We start from the raw sequence: 21,157 nt of genomic DNA, 5'->3' as shown, positions 1-21,157 counted from the left end.
GTTCCGTGACATATAAACGGGCAGCGAGATTCTGTGACAGATACACGGACAGCGAGATACCGTGATAGAGACACGGACGGCGAGGTTCCGGTTCCGTGACATAGACACGGATCGCAGTTTGATCGCGTTTTACAGCTCGGTAGGATAGCCCGAACTCAATTCTGTGAAATAAGCACAGATTAGCCTATTCTGTCATATAATAATAATAATAATAAACTTTATTTATATAGCACCTTTCAAAAACAAGTTACAAGGCGCTGTACAATAACAACAGAAATAAAACAGGTCAAATGCAATTTCCTGGCAACAACATAATAAAACCACTTGAGAAATAAAATTGGACTTAAAATTATAAAATCACCCACCCACAACAAAGTAATCATACAATAATGATAAAACAAAATTAAAACAATTAAGAAATTAAGAGAAGGCTAATCGATAAAAGTGAGTTTTAAGAAGAGATTTAAAAGAAGCCACTGAGCTCGCCTGCCTGAGATCGCCGGGCAGGGTGTTCTACAGCTGTGGAGCATGGACAGCAAAGGCCCGGTCACCTTTGGTGACAAGACGGGACCTTGGAACCGTAAGCAGGGCAGCACCGGCGGATCTCAGGCAGCGGTCAGGCTCGTATGGTAAAAGCAAATCACGGATGTAGGCAGGGGCCTCACCATTCAGGGCTTTAAAAACAATTAGTAAAATCTTAAAATCAATTCTAAAACTCACGGGCAGCCAATGGAGAGTGGCAAGGGTTGGAGTTATGTGGTCACTTCTCTTACTACCTGTTAAAAGCCTGGCAGCTGCATTCTGAATAAGTTGCAGTCTACGGATGTTTCCTTTACTGATCCCAGCATACAGAGCGTTGCAGTAATCAAGTCTAGATGATATAAAAGCATGGACAACCTTCTCCAGGTCAGCGGGACAGAGGAAGGAGCGGATCCTCATTAGCTGTCTTAGCTGCCCGAAACAGGATTGTACTACCTTGGTTACTTGTGAGTCAAATGATAGCTGTGAGTCAAAAATGACACCAAGGTTGCGAGCCTCATTCTGGATACAGAGAGTAGAGGGGAGACTGTCGGGAATGGAGGTGCTAGAGCTGGATGGAGTGAAAAGGATTACTTCTGTTTTTGATTCATTTAGCTGGAGAAAGTTGTTTGACATCCATGTCTTTACGTCTGTTAGGCATGAGAGAATGTGGGAAACATCTGAAGAGCCAGGTTTTAGTGGAACATATAACTGGGTGTCATCCGCATATAAATGAAAGTTTATGTTGTGCCTTTGAATGATTCTCCCCAGAGGTAGCATGTAAATAGAAAAAAGCAAGGGCCCCAGAATTGACCCCTGGGGGACCCCACAAAACAGGGGAGCATGCGAGGAACAGACATCACCAAGAGTCACAGAGAAGGACCTCTTTGATAAATAAGACTTGAACCAGTCAAGCGCCACACCACTGATGCCGATAAAATGTTCCAGACGGTTTATTAAAATAACATGGTCCACCGTATCAAAGGCAGAGCTGAGGTCAAGTAAAATTAAGACTGAACAGAGCCCTGAATCAGCCGCAAGCAACAGGTCATTTGTGACCTTAATAAGAGCAGTTTCAGTACTGTGCCGTGAGCGAAAGCCTGATTGGAACTTTTCAAACAAGTCATTATTATCTAAAAAGGCGAGCAGCTGTGTAGAGACAACTTTTTCTAAAACCTTTGATAAAAATGGCAACTTGGAGATCGGTCTAAAATTGTTTAAAACTGAGGCATCCAAAGTGGGCCTTTTTAAAAGTGGATAGACCAGGGCATGTTTAAAACAGGATGAAAAAATGCCAGTTGACAGAGATAGGTTAACAATGGCTAAGACATCGGGACCAACCGTCTGAAACACATATTTTAAAAACCAGGTGGGCAAACAGTCTGAGAGGCAGGTGGAAGATCTCGATGCAGTAACTATGCGCTCCAGAGAGGACAAGGAGATTTCATTAAAATTGGTTAAAGGAGAGTGGAGGTAAGAGATTGTGTCAGTTTCTCTAAGAGTGGTGTCAAACTGCTGTCGGATCTGTACAACCTTATTTACAAAATGATGAAGAAATTCCTCACATTTCTCTGGGGAGGGATCAGGAAACTGGCTGGGTGCAGGTTGGGTCACAGAGTGAATGGTTTTAAAAAGTACCCTGGGATTATGGCCCTGACTGGCAATCAAATTTGCAAAATACGAGTTCCTAGCCACTTTGACAGCACGCTGATATGAGGACATGAGACCTTTAAGGGAGATGAGGGAGCCACTGTGCTTGTCCTGTTTCCATTTCCGCTCTGCCTTCCTGCACTGTCTCTTTAAACGCTTGAGATCTTCACTCAACCATGGGCATGAAGAGGTAGTCTTCTTTTTTTTTCTTACGGGTGCAATGGAATCTATAATAGTAGTGCAGGAGTTGTTGAAATCACTGACCAGTTTATCTACAGAGAGAGGGGGTTGTAGATGGTTGCCACGCATTGAAGTAAAGGCATGGCAGAAGGTTGGAGCAGAGAGTGAGCTAAGAGGACGAGAGCGGATATATGAGGTGGGTTTAGGGACTGGAGAGAGGTGGGGGATCTGGAAAAGAACTGCATTGTGATCAGAGGCCACAAAGTCAGTCAGAGAAACACCATCCAGACAGAGCCCGTGGGAGAGGACAAGATCCAGGGTGTGACCTTTAACATGGCTTGGTTGCTTTACAGATTGAGTCAAACTAAAAGAGTTTATAAGAGTAATAAAATCAGAGGTGAACGAGGAGGCAGATGGACAGCAGACGTGGATATTAAAATCCCCTAAAATCAGAACTCTGTCGTGTTGTGACATAATGAGAGATAACAGATCCGAAAATTCCTGTAAAAAACCAGCAGTGGATTTGGGGGGCCTGTAGATTAAGACACATAAAATTGGGAGTTCATTTTTTAAAAAGAAACTGAGACTCTCAAAGCTGGAGAAGGCGCCCAGCGAGATGGGGGAGCAGTTAAATGCACTTCTATGGATAACAGCGAACACGGATCTCCTCCAACATAACAACCGTTGCTAGGTTGCCCCAGAGAATGCCCAATTGAAAATGAATAGCCTACTTATTAATCTTTCATCTGAATACTGATTAAGTCGTGACTAGTGATGTCCAAATGAAGCTTCGTGAAGCATGTTCTTTATTTTCTGAGCCCAATAGATGGCGCTCTCTGTTCAACAAAGGGTTGAAGGCCGATATATTTCCATTGCTTTCAACCCTTTGCCTGAGTCAGGCGTTGCATTTCATTGCATGTATGACTATGTAGTAGCCTATGTACGCATTGCATTTAAAAACATCACTTCCCATAATGCCTCGCTTGTTGAAATAGATGAGAACAAATAGATGTATATGGCTACAAACACCCTAATTCCTTCACTCTGAGACTTATGCTGATTATTTTAATTTAAATTTTTTTTTTAAATACTAAGACTATACTTTTTCATTGGCATTGATATTTTGTCGCAAGTGTGTGCGTCACTCATGTACAAAAAAATGTACAAATTGTTAAAATGAAGTTATGGCAAAAAATAAATAAAAATCATGCCCACTTATTTGTTGATTTCGAACTCCACTGTAAGAGTTGTATTTGAAAGAGACTGACATTATACAACTGTTTGTTGCATCAAAATGAAATGTAACATAGTTAAGCAGAGCCTCTGCTAGCTAGCTAGATTAGCTAACCCAGAGCTCGTCTTGCTGCTAGTTTATGGGCATTGATTTGGACGTGTACTTTTGGCATAGCCAGCTATGTGGCACAAGTCGCATATATGTGTAACACGCTTGTACCTCATTTCTGCGCCAGCTAAATGTTGTGTTCAGGGCTCAACATTAACTTTTCTGAAGTGCTTACCAGCTGGTCAACCAGGCATGGGCCACATTAGCAGCTAAGCCAAAGGTTGCCATCCTGTATAATTCTTGCTACTACTTGAAGTTAGACGTTTTTAAGCCTGGAAAGGCTAAGTTTATACAAATACCCAGTCAGCGCGATAAGCTGCACACAAAGTTGTTCTCTGATGTAGGCCTAGGACAGAACAAGCAATTTGTAAGTTCACAAGAAAATTAGATTCATCTACCCATGTGCTTCAATCATTCTTGTGTAGAATTATTAGAATTTGAATATTTAGTATAGAATTAGAATTATTAGAATATAACACGAATGTTTATTAAGCAATTTGATGGTCAGGCGATTAGAGTCATGGCGATTCTATTCTTGTAGAACATGTAACTAGTAATCACATCATAAAGAACAATGAATGTAGAAATATTCATTCAAAATATCATTCTAATGATGTTTTTTGCTTTGTTACAGATCATTAACGAGATAGCAATATTCACAAAAAGCACGTAAAAAAGGCACTTTTAAGAGCCATTCTCTCTCTCCCTTACTACTTCTCTCTCTTTCTCTCTTACGGCTCCTTCATCTCCCTTACTACTTCTCTCTCTCTCACACACACACACACAGACACACACTCACCCTTTCTTTCATTATCTCATATAGTAAGTATCCCAAGATTTTTATTTTCACAAATTTGTGTCTGTTAAATATTATTTATTATTTGTAACCGGAAGATCATAGGGTTCTACTAATATCCAATTAGCATTGGGGGAACACCTAATCAGTGTCTGATTCGTTGTGGTTTCCTTGTTTCCTTCTTTTGACAAATGTACTTATTGTAAGTCGCTTTGGACAAAAGCGTCTGCTAAATGACCTAAATGTAAATGTAAATGTAATCATCAATCCACATTTGATGTAGTGACAGCAAATCGCACAGTGTTATACTAGATACCCTGAGTTGGTCCCAAATATCAGTCTTGACATAGATGAAATCTTGTCTATTACAGGATTATTGCCTTTATTACAACTGAGTTGAAAGACTGAAACTTTGGTTTACTGGTTCAATCTCTCTAAATAACCAAGGTATTTGTATTTTTAAACAATAGCAATTCTAATTATGCTTTTCTTGTTGATTTTTTACAGCCTATCATGGGAGGGCTTAAAAAAACATGCCCTGCATGTCAGGCATTGATTTTTAATGGCTGTAAGCTGTGCCCTATGTGTAAGGCACCACAGCCACAAAAACTTAGACAACAAAAGAAAATAGAAAACTTTAATAAAGAAACCTGGGTGGCCAAAACCAAGAAAAAAAAAAAAACAGCTGACCTCCCATCTGATGGATGATGCCATCATCCTGGTAAGTAACTTGTGCTACTTTGCCATAGTACTAATCTTAGGTTAAGAATGTGGTGTTAAAATGAGTAATACCAATACTATGCTCCTGTAGAGACATGTTCACACATGAATCATGTACACATGCAAATAGACATGCACACCAAACCCACCAACAACATAATCAACTTACCATGTCTTATTATAAATACTGTATATATTCGTGCATGCCCGTAGTGTCTGCTAGCCCGTAGCGTGTGCATGGCGTAGTGTGAAAAATCAGCGAAAATAAGAACTTCAAATTTGAGGATGCACACCCTTGGGCCACGCTCAACCCATATCCAAAATGATGGATGGATGGATGGATGGATGGATGGATAGATAGATAGATACGTTAGTGTGCCTCTTGAGTTGCAATTGAAACATACAGTACTGCTGTGGATCTAGTGTCTGGCCTTCAATTCAATACTTCCTATGAAGTGGCGGTTACGTTTTAGGTGTTTGTCAGTTTAAAATAGTTTGCCCCAAGGCTAACTTATATCCGTAGGCTACAGCCCAAGCTGATCAAATCTGTCTTGTTAGTATGAATACTTTTTTCCCTATTGCAAAACACATTTCGCAAGTTCGTTCAGTTTGGGTTACAAACAAATCCTTGACTCAGCCATGTCTTTGCCCATCCGTTTTTTTGTTGTTGTTGTTTTTTTGTTTTTTTTTGTGCCCACCCATCCGACCATGTTAGTGATTGAGACTCTGCCATTGCACATAACATTAGGTGTATGAGTAAGTGAATGTGATGTGTAGCAGACCTAGGATTGTTATCTAACTAAGGAAGGCTCTTTACTTGAAATTGCTCTTGGAGGGTTATAGTTTCAATTCAATCATGCTCTGTATGAAAGTCTAAGGCAGACAAGAGTAATACCCCTACTATGCTATCATGCACATGCAAGTTGACAGGCACACCAAACACACCCACATACAGTATGCTCACACCTTTTACACATCCCCAATGAGCCATCTCTTATACATATTCACTTACTGTATGTATGCATCAGCTCTTCCATAAGTTAAAATGTGTGCATCTGAGTTGCATCTGCATCTGTTGCATCTGACAACATGCTGTTGTGGAGCTGGAGTCTGTAACACATATCACTGCCACAGTGTAACATAAACATAAAGCCCTTATTATATAATATTATTACAAGCCTTTTTTTCTTTCAGGTAGAAAAGCTTCACGCGTTGGGATGGAGGCCAATTATTTTATTGGAATACCCCAAAAAGACCTCCAAATGTTGCTTCCGGGGGGGCTCACCGTTAAACCAGGAGAGCAGGCTTGTCTTCAAAACATCGTAGAAATTTACGATTTGATAGTTTCAGGTTATTCCACATTTATTTTAAATTATAACAATTTTAAACAACCCCAAATCTAAAAACAATGTGACACTGTAAAACCTAAATGACACCAAATAACTACATTCAATTACAGTATGCGAGTATTAATTGTTTTATTTTTTTTAACTCTGCTACCTTTCACATTTTGATATACTGTAATTGCATATTATATATTCTATATGTTTCTTTTATTCTTTCAGAAAAGTACAAAACAGTGGAGCCTTCCCAGGATGTGGTCATCCTTAATTTGGAGACCATCAGTCAAGGTAGGCTAAGGATAGCTTTATTGTTATCTTGCATATTTTGTGAGAATGTATTTTAGCAGCATATTATTATTAGCCTGGCCATTACCAGCGTTTGATTTCGATTCTCTCCCGTCATTCAGTCTGGGAACCTATCGTTGGATTCCAATTAGTCCCTTCAGCGTGGCTTGCATGTTTACTTTTGAACTCATTAGTCGAGCCAAACGCATTGCATTTATCAAGAATTTCTAATATTACTTCCTAATACTTGCCAAACGGATAATTTGGACAACACATTTACCTTTGATAATCCATCCAAACTTCTGCTGACAGAAATACGTTCATATCTGTAGAGTTTGTAACTTCAGATATGAAACTGTTCACTGATTGGGCGGTCAGGCTGAGCCCTAAGGAATGAGGCGTTAACCGGACTCTGTTCTGAAGCAGAATCAAATTGGGCAGAAGTACGTAGGCTGGTATCACCAGGCTATATTATTATGGGTATTGTAGCACATTATAGTCTCTCTTCACCTGCTTACATTTTGGGTTTTTTTCTGTCTAAAAATGTAGAAGAGTTGGATAACGGCAGGTCTCAGGTAACTCCCAGCAAGTCAATATGATAAGATTATATCTCATTATGCTCTGCCTGCTTACTGCTGACTCACTTTGTCTTGCTGTATTCAACTTTTTCCTGAATTGTGCTTGAGAAAACACTCATACTGTACACGGTGCATACCTCACCTGCTTACATATTGTTTTTTCTGTCTAAAAATGTTGGTCAACGGACAACAGGCTGCCGAGGCGCGAGACCAGGCACGAGCGACCAAACTTTTCCCAGGATGAAACTGATGTTTTGGTCCGAGAGGTCCAAGTTTCAGCTGTGTTAATTCAGTCAGGCTGAGTTTCCGTTACGCGTGCCATTTGCCTTTGATCTGATGTCAGATGTGACGGGACAATCTATATAGATATAAATTCACATGTTGATTCAATTAGTTGCATTAAATAGTGTTTGTTGTGATTATTTATTGCATTTAAATGTGCCTGGAACTGTGGAAACCTGCCTGTGAGGTCTTGGTGACGTGTACGCACTGCGCGCAGTCAGCCAAACTTCCACTCCACCAGCTGTAATTCGCCTTGCGCCCAGAGTAGACCAGGTTGGAGCTGGCGGACTTTCGGCGCAGTCTCGGCGAGGCTTTTTGCCACGAAACTTCCACTGCGCCAAGCTGAATCTGTATATAAAAATATTTTGAGGGAGTGGCTTTCGTGTGACTCTAAATCTACAAACAATGATCAGTGACTAATTTGTGCGTGATTTCTCACATTTCATTGCGCATCTTCACAAAACATCTTGCCTAATCGTCTGATGCTTTCTCTAGGTTTTACTACAGACTGAGACAATTGCATCCGGAAAAGAATAGGTTGATCTATGTCACTTAAAGCTATAGTCTACGATTTGAAAGGTTTGAAAAAGGCACCCCCCCCCCCCCCCCCCCCACACACACACACACACCCCTCCCCTTTTTGGAATTTGGAATATATATATTTTTTTGGAAGTCCACAATGAACTGTCCATCGAGCCTTCACGCATTATCACATGTGGGCTTCTCTGCGTCTGCCACGATCATTCCGCATTTTATTTATTACTCTACAGTTTCTCGTCCACGTCGCTTGTATCTTGTTTTGTTTTCTCAAGGTAATGTGCCTCTCTCGCAATTTCAGCATTTTTTTTTTGTAAAGTGTTTGTTTAAATACACACCTGTCCCCTTTAATTTCTTTGTCTGCTTTGGCAGCTCAATCTTGGTCTTGCGACTCACAAACCGAACAATAATTGCCAGCCTTGTTTTATTGTCTTTTCGGGGAAGCATGTGACAGGCTGCGATGTGATGACTCTCAATACTCACATTTTTAGCGAGGAGGAATTTTATCACTTGTTGCTCCAGCATTTGAAGCTCCCCTGCTGGGGCGTCCTCACCGTCACCTGTTTGGCCAAATATGGGTGTGTTGGGGTAGTAGCAGGAGCAGATTTGGTTATCAACAGCCAATTATTAATGTCAATATGATGATCGATATTAATAATTATATTTAATATATTATCATGACATAATCATGAATAAATGGGGCACCACCCTGGGATCAGGGAAAAGATAACCTAAAACTGTATTCAGTCTCAATATAAAAGGTTTTACACTCACATGCCAATCATCGTGATCATTGGCATGGAAGTATAAAAACAATCGAACAATTAAAAAGGCGTGAAATTCAAGCACTAGCCTTCACAACCTGCTGTTATCCAGTGACATATACACAACAAGCACAAGAGAGTGCTAGTTATAATATAATAAGATTTATTAAAATCAGTAATAATGATCACAATCAATAACACTGCAAGTAACAAAGCCTTATTACCTAACTACCTAACACACAAAACTAAGCTAAACAAAGGAAGAGACACACCTGGAGTGTGTGTTTGTGTGTGGAGAGAGAGAGAGAGAGAGAGAGAGAGGATCAGTAAGCTATTACCATCACACGTGAATGGCGTTCGTTCGGCTGGACCCCGGTCTTTTAACTGATGGTAGATCACTTACTGAGCTTGTGAATGTGTCCGAGGTTGGACACGCATTGTTATCGAGATGAAACCCAGCGGCGTTGGTGCACAATCAGCATTCAAATACAACAACACATAAAACAATGGACTCGGTGGTCCGTGATCAAAACTTAAAACACGTTAACAAGAATTACAAGCATATCCTACACTATCAAACTTATGTCTCTGCCCAGACTTATAGCCTCTTACTGGTGTCGTTGCGTAGGCTGCGAGTCCGTCCCGGCGATGTCGGGTGGCGGCTATAGTTCGTGAGTCCCCGGCGTCAGCGGGGGACGTGATGAGTCGGCTAAGTCCAGACGAGAGCGGGGCGGTTTTCCTCTCGTTGATCAAGCTTGAATAAAGAAAACAGTTCGTGTTTCTTCCTTCCGCGGGCAACAATATAATCGCGGCTTGGCGATTTGGTCAGCTGACTTCAGACAGGAGTTGGTAGCTGGAATGCAGGAACCGGTTTTGTTCCTCTTCTGCAGGCAAAAACAAAGATAATCGCGCGGTCGTGGCGATCTCTCAGGATCCATAAACGAGTAAAAGAAAAAGGGGCGAGTCGCGGAAAACAGGGAAAAACAGTCTGTCGCTCGTCCAGCGAGATCGGGGAGAAGACTGTGGCCTAGGACAAAGGAAACGCAGACGTTATAAGTTGGCCTCCTGTTGCAGCGGTGTGCTGCGGTGGAGGAGTCGCCTCCTGTTGCAACGTGGTGTTGCGATGGAAGAGCCAGTTCTTAAGGCGGCGCCGGTTTATATAGCTCACGGCTGCTCCCGGGAACCCCCTGGGGTACCTGTTGTTGTCAGCCAATAGGGCACCAGTTGTGTGACGTTGCACTTCGCACCTTGGTGCAAGGTGAAACTAAAATGGCGGTTGTAGTTTTTTATCTCCTTTGTTCCTTTGTCCTGACCGCATGTGAGGGCTTTTGTAGGCCGCATTGTGTAGTCCTAATGGTGAGGTCCCAACAGGTGTATGGAGATAAAGTCATGACACCTTTGTTTCACACAACAGGGAGTAACTTCACTATGACTCCAGCATTCATGAGATAATTGAAGACCACTTTCTCAGTATCTAAAGGCTAAAACACCCAACTTTCACCTCTAAGACCCTTTATTTATTAAAAATACAAAAATATCTCGAGAATGACTGATACCTATTTGTCCAAATATGGGTGTATGGAGATACAGTCATGACACCTTTGTTTCACACAACAGGAAGTAACTTCAATATGACTCCAGCATTCATGAGATTATGGAAGACCACTTTCTCAGTATCTAAAGGCTAAAACACCAAACTTGTACCCTCGATACCCTTTATTAAAAATGAGCAGTTGGCTAGAGAATGACTGAGACCTGTTTGGCCAAATATGGGTGTATGGTTATACAGTCATGGCACCTTTGTTTCACACAACAGGAAGTAACTTAACTATGACTCCAGCATTCATGAGATTATTGAAGACCACTTTGTCTTTACCTAAAGGCTAAAACACCCAACTTGTACCTTTGAGATCCTTTAGTTATTAGAAATGCAAAGTTGGCTAGAGAGTGACTGAGACCTTTTTGGCCAAATATGGGTTTATGTAGATACAGTCATGACACCTTTGTTTCACACAACAGGAAGTAACTTAAGTATGACTCCAGCATTCGGGAGATTGAAGACCACTTTCTCAGTACCTAAAGGCTAAAACACCCAACCATTACATCTGAGACCCTTTATGAAAAATGCAAAGTTGGCTAGGGAATGACTGGGACCTGTTTGGCAAAATATGGGCGTATGGAGATACAGTCATGACCTTTTTGTCTCACACAACAGGAAGTAACTTAAGTATGACCCAGCATTCGCAAGATTATTCAAGGCCACTTTTTCAGTATCTAAAGGCTAAAACACCCAACTTTTACCCTTGAAACCCTTTCAAAGACTTTAAACAAACATGAATTCTTCCTAAAAACGTTTATTTATTCAAGAACGTTTCTTCTGTTCTCAACAACGTGGCACTTGGATGTCCTTTCCTCCTCTTTAATCAATTAGAGCCAGTTCCACACATTTCACATAAGTTTAAGTAAAGAGGCTGAGACAAACTGAACAAACATGAAATTATCAAAAACATATTTAGGAACTTCACTGTGTCCTAATGGATGTGGCTCCTGGACATCCTGTTCTCCTTTGTGACCTAATCTGAACTCTTTTGAGGTAAATGTTCACGTATAAACCAGTCTAACATTTATGTTGAACACAGAACCTTGAACACAGAACTTTAAAGGATTCTTCATCCTTGGACCTTTCTTCCTCTGAAAAACATGTGACAATGTGATTTTCCAATATATCTGTAATGTAGTAAACAGCACTAAAACCTTCTTCATACTGCTCACGTTTGTTTCAGAATGCTGTCATGACCTCCTCGTGGGATGCATTTTTCTCATTTTCTATGTGCAAGGAATATGGTTCCTTAAGATGGGGCACAGGCAGATATTGGTTAATGTATGACTTGATTTCATGCACACAATGTCAAACCAGTTTACTTCCACTCACCTGTCCTTCAGCACCAACCTCATCTCTGTTACCCATGGATCCATTGTCCTCTGATTTTTCTATCTGAAATTTTGTCATTTAGAGGTCATGGACAGAAATCCTTTAGGAAATAACTATACTGTCTGTACACATCACTAAACCAAGGTTAATACACCTCACCTTAGCTTCAACACAGGCTGTCAGACCCTCCTCAATAGATGCATTATTCTCATTGTCCTCTGCAGAGGAAGACAGCACCTGGAGACAAATCATGAGATTTTTTTATGCAAGGGACAGATAGATAGATGTTGGGGTTTTACTCACACTTTAAATGCTGAGATGGTCCTGTTATTCAACAGAATTACATTTCAAGGTTTCCAGCTGCCACACTATGAAATGTATACTAACCACTGGTTTTGCTCCTTAATGACTAGATGACTCCAGATGTTACAGTAATATACAGCATGCTAAACAGCATGGAGTTAATAATAAAACAGAGACATAAATATCTGACAGCTACTCACACGGTTTGTAGTCTCTGTTCTCTCATATGGGTTGTCTTCTTCCTCACACCTGAGCTGCAATGATGAGCTCAGTATGAAAGAATATTCTATCTGTTGGCACAAATGACCAAAACACTCTTACATGTGCAGATTTCTTTAGTTGAACCTTTATCACCTGTTCTAATCTGGTGGGCCAATAGTTGGATGAGTTGATCTGAGCCCATAGATTCCTCATTAACTTTCCATGCCTTTTTCTGCGGCGGTAGGAAATGACTGGGTTGAGCGTTACAGTGATGACCACAATCAAAGAAACAATAGCTCCTGCTATAGTTCCTGCTATAGTTCCATGTCCATCAATCACTGTTGATGCAGATGTGATATTGAGTACAGGCTCACGGTCTTCCATACCCACTCCTGCTGTAATTTCAGCTGTAGTTTTTGTGTTAGGGCCATGTCCGTCAATCACTGTTGATGGAGATGTAATATTGAGTACCAGCTCAAAGTCTTCCATACCCACTCCTGCTGTAATTCCAGCTGTAGTTCCTGCTATAGGTCCATGTCCGTCAATCACTGTTGATGGAGATGTAATATTGAGTACTGGCTCAAAGTCTTCCATACCCACTCCTGCTGTAATTCCAGCTGTAGTTCCTGCTATAGGTCCATGTCCGTCAATAACTATTGATGGAGATGTGATTTTGAGTATAAGCTTACAGTCTTCCATACCCACAAGGCTCTGGACGGTACAGCGGTATGTTCCAGAGTCCCTCTCTGTGATCTTATCCAAGTATAAGTCCCCTTCTCGAGCATCAACAAAGGCATCTGGATCCAGCATCGGTTTACGCTGAGCTTTACCCATCTGTATTTAAGCGGTGGAGTGCCTTGTGAGGATTTGCATCTGAGCCTTATATTTGTATCCAACACAGCTTCATCATCCATGTAACATACCGGTTTGTCTGGCCTCTCCATTACAGACAGCACCTGGAGACAAATCATGAGATTTTTTTATGCAAGGGACAGATAGATAGATGTTGGGGTTTTACTCACACTTTAAATGCTGTGATGGTCCTGTTATTCAACAGAATTACATTCAAAGGTTTCCAGCTGCCACACTATGAAATGTATACTAACCACTGGTTTTGCTCCTTAATGACTAGATGACTCCAGATGGTACAGTAATATACAGCATGCTAAACAGCATGGAGTTAATAATAAAACAGAGACATAAATATCTGACAGCTACTCACACGGTTTGTAGTCTCTGTTCTCTCATATGGGTTGTCTTCTTCCTCACACCTGAGCTGCAATGATGAGCTCAGTATGAAAGAATATTCTATCTGTTGGCACAAATGACCAAAACACTCTTACATGTGCAGATTTCTTTAGTTGAACCTTCATCACCTGTTCTAATCTGGTGGGCCAATAGTTGGATGAGTTGATCTGAGCCCATAGATTCCTCATTAACTTTCCATGCCTTTTTCTGCGGCGGTAGGAAATGACTGGGTTGAGTGTTACAGTGATGACCACAATCAAAGAAACAATAGCTCCTGCTATAGTTCCTGCTATAGGTCCATGTCCATCAATCACTGTTGATGCAGATGTGATATTGAGTACAGGCTCACGGTCTTCCCTAACTCCTGCTGTAATTTCAGCTGTAGTTTTTGTGTTAGGGCCATGTCCGTCAATCACTGTTGATGGAGATGTAATATTGAGTACCGGCTCAAAGTCTTCCATACCCACTCCTGCTGTAATTCCAGCTGTAGTTCCTGCTATAGGTCCATGTCTGTCAATAACTATTGATGGAGATGTGATTTTGAGTATAAGCTTACAGTCTTCCATACCCACAAGGCTCTGGACGGTACAGCGGTATGTTCCAGAGTCCCTCTCTGTGATCTTATCCAAGTATAAGTCCCCTTCTCAAGCATCAACAAAGGCATCTGGATCCAGCATCAGTTTACGCTGAGCTTTACCCATCTGTATTTAACCCTCGTGTTGTCCTCCCGATTGCCATGCACCTTTTGTCCACCTTTTGTCAAAATGACCCCACCTGGTTTTGACTGTTATTTAAAGGATATAGTATAAATTGTCAATCAATTCTGTGTTGCACCTTTAGTCTTACTTCAGTCCAACCCATTACCACAAAGTTTCCCCTTCGTTTTGGAATTTAGGGCCAACAGACCTTATTTACATAAAAGTATGCCCTGTTTTTAACTTAAAATAAAATGAAACAATTAATTATATTGACTAAATATTATTTTTACTATTTGACTTATCACAGAGTGGTATATGTCAACGTTTAGTGAGGATGCTGTTTTGGAATAATTCGATTTTTTTTAATGGCAGCACATAATCACACCTGTTGTCCTCTGGGGTCAAATTTGACCCCGTCTGGTTTGACTGTTATTTAGAGAATATAAAGTGGAAACTTCACCCAATTCTGTGTTACACCTTTAATGCCAACTTCATTAAAACGCAATAACACAATTTCTTTATTCCATTTGGAATTTAAGGTCAATAAGACCTCATTTACATGAACTTTTTACCTTGTTTTTGAGTAAAAATAAATAAAATCATCAATTATTCTTACTATAGATAACGATCAGAGTCCCGTGTGTTGATGGATCATCACAGACTGGTATATATCAAATTCGAGTTAGGATGCTGTTTTTAAACCACTTAAATTTTTATAATGGCAGCAAATAATCACACCTGTTGTCCTCCCGGGTCAAAGATGAGGTCATCTGGTTTGATTGTTTATAAAGCATAAAGTATAAATTATCACTCACCTCTGTTTCAAATTTTTAGTGAACTTTATTCGGTAACACTTTCTATGAAGGTCTAGTTTATAATGCATTAGGAGCACATGCATAAGACATTATAATGCATTTATAATGCTTCATACATGTCATTATATATACAGTGTATAATCATGTATAAGAACTTATACCAAGGTTTATAAAGTATTACAAGTGTGGACATAATGTATTATAAATTAAGCACTTATAATGTTTTATACCTGCATACTAAAGTGACAACAGTGTTTGAATGAAGAATCTGAAGTCCTGGGTCACATAACACATTATAACCATCCTTACTCTAGCCAGTAGTAAAGACACACATAGAACTGCTCAACATAGAACAGATAGTAAATGCTCAGATACGGAAAGGGCGTAATGCCTTATAAATATCAATAATATGTTATAAGATGACTTTAAGAGCTTTTAGTAAAGTGACAACACTTTATAAAGTTATTAGCAATTGTATGATATTATAACACAATTATAATCACTTAGGAGCAGTATTTTGCTGGCTGTAAGTAAAGTGTAAGTTAAAAATGATACACCATAATGATCTTTAAAACAACTTTATTTTGCAAAAGCAAAATATAAAGAAAAGGTGCATGTTATTCTGTACATATCAATACAATTGACAGTACAACTGTAGAAAATAAAAAAAAAGCTTGCATAGCTCACAAATAAAAATTCTTGCACCTGAGAGACTAAAGAATGCAATTTATAACATAACAAATTACAACTTGGAACAGACTAACTTTTTTGCACATTTAATGTGCAATGGGAAGCAAAGTACCATTCTCTTTCATTTCGCTTATGCGCTCTTTAATCTCAGCTGTAATAGCTGCGCGACATCTGTCCACAAAGGTGGAGAGCTTTTCAAACTTCTCATTCCACTGGCCTACAGCTGTGAAAGCTTCAGGGGCTGCGAGGCTGAGCTCTGCGATGACTGCTGTTCTAGCGATTGTGTTGCGGTCAACACCGACTTCTTCAAAGGCAGATTTCATTGACCCCCCCTCACTGTAGCTCTTCAGCACTGCCTTGTACCTTTTCGTGATGTCTCTGCAGTTTTTCACTGAAAGAAAAAAAAGTTCATCTGTCATTGTAAAGAGAATGCATTAACTGGTATGTGCAGTATATGAAAGGAGAGTACAAAATGTTGTATGTATACTTAACATCTTTTGTTCTATTTTTTCTTTCTCTCTTTCTATTTCTGCTCTATCATTTTATGAGAGCACAGTAACATTACACAAAATCCCCTCTGGAATCATTTAAGTCTTTTGATTTTGTTTGTGAACTGGCTATCTCTTGGGGACCACAAAAAGTCTTAGAGATAATGACATACTGTCAAAAATAATTCACTTTTTTGGTAAAATACAGTCTGTTCTATCTTTTTATTAATTATTATTAGTTTGTGGTTTATATTTAATGTTTTTTTTTATGCAAGCAGTTAAAAAACACAGTTAAAACAGTCAATTTCACTCATTACTGATATATAAAACAATCTTACCTCGAACACGACTGGTTTCTGGTTTGGGGCTTCCACTCAACTTTGGGGATCTCTTCTTCAGCTTTTTCTTCTTCTTGGAGTCATCTTCCAAGGACCAATCAGACAATGGCGAGTCAATGGCTAAGGTGGAAGCAACTTCAGATTCTTCATCAGAAATGAAAAGTCTTTTCACCTGACTTTGAATCTTGGAAGACTCTGCTGCAATAAATCAAACACACACACACACACACAATTCTAAAACATTAATTCATATTTTTTCTTCTTCTTGTGTTTATAGTTATAACAAACATTGTAGAACAATCCAAGACGGTGGATGTCAAAATTCAAATGTGTGAAAATTCATGTAATAACCCAGGAGCAACACAACCTGGCATATAATTGATCACCTGAACTAGATGATGGCTCCACCGATCTGTTCCCAGATCTGACTAGTTCCGTCATTAATTCAGCCTTGCTGGTCAGTTCACGCTGAAGGTAGTCTTTATCTGACTTCAGCATTTCTATTGTTTCTTCTCTGAGTTTCCCGCGCTCTCTCTCTCCCTCCAGCTGAAGTTTGATCATGGCCAGCTCATGCTTGATTGTAGGAGCTGCACACAACACATTAGCAAAGATCACAAAAAAGAAAACAAAAAATTATTTTTGTAAATATTAAATTACTTTAGCTAAAAGCTATGACAGGGATCCTATGCCAAGTTTGAAACACAATCTATAACCTTTATTAGGCCAATTCTGGCAGGAAATCACACAGAAGAACACGAGACAATCCGGTCAATTTTCAAAATAAAATACCGCGATTGACAAACGCGATCATATTTGTGTATCTAAACTCGCACTGGGAAACAGGAAGAGACAATACATTTAATAAATGTGAAGAGTAGATAAAAAAAAGTGTATTTCAACGGTATATCTGCACTACTACTGTCTACTACCATACACTCTCTCTGTCTGTGTGTGTGTGTCCCTCTCTCTCTCTCTCTCTCTCTCGCTCTCTTTCTCTCTCTCTCTCTAGAGAGAACGGATAAATACAAGAAGTGTACAAACTTCTTGGTTAGAGAAACATGGTGTATTAATTGTACGGGGTTTAATGGAAAAAAATAGCTCTGAATGAACAACAGCTGAGCAGAAGCGCCGCGATTTTCGGCGGCGCACTGCGCCGCGGCGCTTCCGCGTCCAGTGTGAACCAGGCGTTATGCTTTGGCTATTGTTAGTTTGACTTTGATTCAAACTTTACAGCAAAACGCTCCCACATTGACACTATGCACTAAAGTTTGCTTTTTCAACATGTTGGCTGGATTAGCTTGAATAGGTTACCCATGTGGCCTGGATGCTAACGTTTAAGCTTGGCTAACAAAACTTAAGCCAAAACCCCCAAAATAACTATATGCATTTTGTTCATGTTTTACAGTCTGTGTTGAAAAATATTACCTTGAGTTTGGTTTCGTTGCCTTTTGCAGACCGTAACCACCTTCTTTCTTTTCAAAACTGCAGTCAAGTGCGTCTTTCCTCTGTCGTCCTCGTGGTCCCCTGTGCTTCGTTCAGGACTAATCAGAACTCGGAGATTCTGGCTTCTGACAATCAATACATTTCGTTCATGCTGTAAATAAATTCAATTGCTTGATTTCGGTTCACTTGCATAACCTCTCAGCTAATGTTACCTGCCAACACAGGCTAACTAATTTAGTCAATACAATAGCTATTAACCTCCACATATTGCTGTAATCATAGTGTAAGATAAACTAAGCAACCATTATAATGTATAATTACAAATGAAATCTACGTTGAAATGTCAACAAAAAGTAGCTCTGAAAAGACAGCAGAATTTAAGACTTTAAACTAAAGAATTATAAGTTGGAGAACCATTCAATTTATTTTTAACAACTCGAAATTCCCTTTTGAACGCAGCAATCACAGAAGGCAATTTTGGACGCAAGCGGGAGATCGCATGGATCCATGGGAGATCGTCGCTGCCCGCTCTTCAGGTGAAGGATGCCAACATGGCAAATTTACTGAGTGATGAAATTCGTCGATTAATACAACAAGAGGACACTATACGCCGCCGGAGAAAAATAGTTGTATGGATGCAAAGAAGAGGAATCCTAAAGCGTTGCATGATCTGCTCCACCTGCAAGAGGCCCATGCACCTAAACGTTGTCTCCAAAGCTGATGGATATGTATGGTAAGAAACGCCATTGCTACGTTAATTGTATGCTCAGACATGTCCACTTTTCACATCCTGTCAAGGAGGGAGGGGGGGATATGAATTCGTGAATATGTCCGGTTTTCATTGTTTTTTATGGGACCGTTCAGCATACTTAAACTGATGATGGTGTTTTGCACAACTTACTACTGTACATTGTTGTGTGCGCGCAAATGTCAGGGCAGCATTGCCTCTCATTAAAAACTGTCCAAGAGTGGGGCCACCCCATAGCGTGCACCATGAAGTTTAAGTTTTGACTGCAGGCCAGTGTGCAATTTAGAGACATGTCCGACCGGGATGGGGGGCTAATGAAAAAAAGAAAAGAATGAAAGGAGGCACTGTCGAGCAGGCTCACCTGCAGCCCACACAGGTGATAACTGCATGAGGAGCGCTCTGCTGTTTCTTCCTAGGATATTAGTCATTATTAATTCATGTAGCACATACCCTTATCCATAACGCATGTGTAATGAATGACATCTGGTCTGGGTAAATCCCCACCCTGCTGCAGGCAGAGATGTAATATTTTGTAATTATCAGTTAGTTAAATCTATCGCCAATTAATAATTATCAACATTATTTTTCTTACTCACCCATTAGGTCTTGTGGCAGAAAAGGCCATCGCCAGAAGAGGAGATCTGTCAGAAGTGGATCGATCTTCTTCAACTCTCGTAGGCCTCTCCGAAGCCATTTGGAGTTCATCTATCGGTTGGTGTTTTATTTGTTAACATTACCCATTTTAATACCCATATGCAAATGCTGAGGTCCAAATTATTCATAGACTTCTGATTGCCCGTACATGATTTATGTTTTAATTTTTAATTTTACTAAGATCAACCATTTCTGTCAAAGGTATTCTCAGGGATTGAGGCTGAGACAGATGGATATGATGGAGGATGGCATTGCCAGCAGCAGTCGCACTTTGACGAAGATGGCTTCCACTTTGAGAAAGGTGCATAGGTTTTTGAGGGCATAACTTTGCCTCTATACATAATATGTGTGCTGCATTCAAGTGGTGTCAGAAAAACTACCCAACATTATTTCTTGAATAGTGCATAATTGGAGATCACAACTTACATTTGACATGTACGTGTGACAGAGTATACTACTATATGACTGAAGCTCAAAAAGGTCTGCAGTAGTTATCTAGATTTATTTTAAAGCAGTAGAATATATTTTGTTGGAGAAGAACATAACATTTGGAACAATTTACCTGACTGAGCAAGCTCTAATATTGAACTTCCATCTCTCAAGGTCTGCATTACAGCCATTGACAAACTGAGACACCAGGGGAAATTGAAGATTGGTGGACATCATTGCTTTGTGATGTTAGATGAAAGCAAATTCTCTCACAAGAGGAAAGTAAGTAGTGTATACTAGTTATTTCTTTTGTAAATTATCCATTTGTTGTTTGTTTTTGCAGTGTGATTTTTAAAAAGTAATGAGCTGGTTTGAAAAGTGGCTTCCAAGAAAGCTTTTTCACTCCATCTGAAAATATTTGGTTTTGCAGTATAACAGAGGACGCGTTGGACCTGCCTGGCGCCGCACAAAAAAGTGGGTTTTGGGCTTACTTGAAGTTGGGCAAACATCAAGAAGACCCATACTGAAGGTGGTGAGAGGCCGTTCGAGGGAAGATCTCCTGCCAACCATACTACACCATGTGAGAGGAGGCTCACAGATTGTCTCTGATGAATGGCGAGCTTACCAGCGGGTACTTGGAGATATGGGATTTGACCATCACACAGTATGCCATAAAAGGCATTTTGTTGACCCAAACACTGGAGCCCACACTCAGCATTTGGAACGTGCATGGCAGACGTTCAAGGTTGAAGTGTGGAGGCACCGTGGAAACCGTACCACAAAACTTTTGCAAGAACATTTAAAAGTGATTGAGTGGGAATACTGGCTGGGCAGGATTCATAGATTTCATATCATTGGCCGGCTCCTGCATGACATTCGTAAATATGCAATTCGTAACTGTTGAAAAATGAGGTACATCAGCTGATAAGAGTACCAAAATATTGTGCCTCTACCTACCTGTTTTATTTCGTATTTAAAACTTGTAGAGCTGTAAAAGCATTTTTTAAAAATGTACAAAGTAATATGCATTTTTTTCTGATTTTGGTTTGGTAAGAGACTTGTTTTTTTATTGACCTATATTCACTCCATAGGTCAATAAACCATTTTGTTTCTGCAAAATAAAGAGTTGCTTTAAACATCATTATGGTTGACTTACACTTTACTTACAGCCAGC

At 40.0% G+C, this 21,157-nt stretch overlaps 2 long non-coding RNA genes across 2 annotated transcripts in view; one reads left to right on the top strand and one right to left on the bottom strand.

Moving 5' to 3' along the window:
• LOC311012040 overlaps positions 1–21,157 on the bottom strand; it is a 264,577-nt gene that overhangs the window by 184,334 nt on the left and 59,086 nt on the right. The gene's annotated exons all lie outside the window — the stretch shown is intronic.
• Positions 18,674–20,905, top strand: LOC311012534. Its single transcript, XR_014597047.1, has 5 exons — positions 18,674–18,885; positions 19,504–19,611; positions 19,756–19,855; positions 20,158–20,265; positions 20,414–20,905. It is a non-coding gene; the product is annotated as an uncharacterized lncRNA (long non-coding RNA).

Source organism: Eutrigla gurnardus, assembly GCF_963514095.1.
Source record: "Eutrigla gurnardus genome assembly, chromosome: 4".
NCBI classification, from domain to species: domain Eukaryota; kingdom Metazoa; phylum Chordata; class Actinopteri; order Perciformes; family Triglidae; genus Eutrigla; species Eutrigla gurnardus.
Note: the sequence above shows the minus strand (reverse complement) of the source record. Positions and strands in the feature narration are given on the sequence as shown.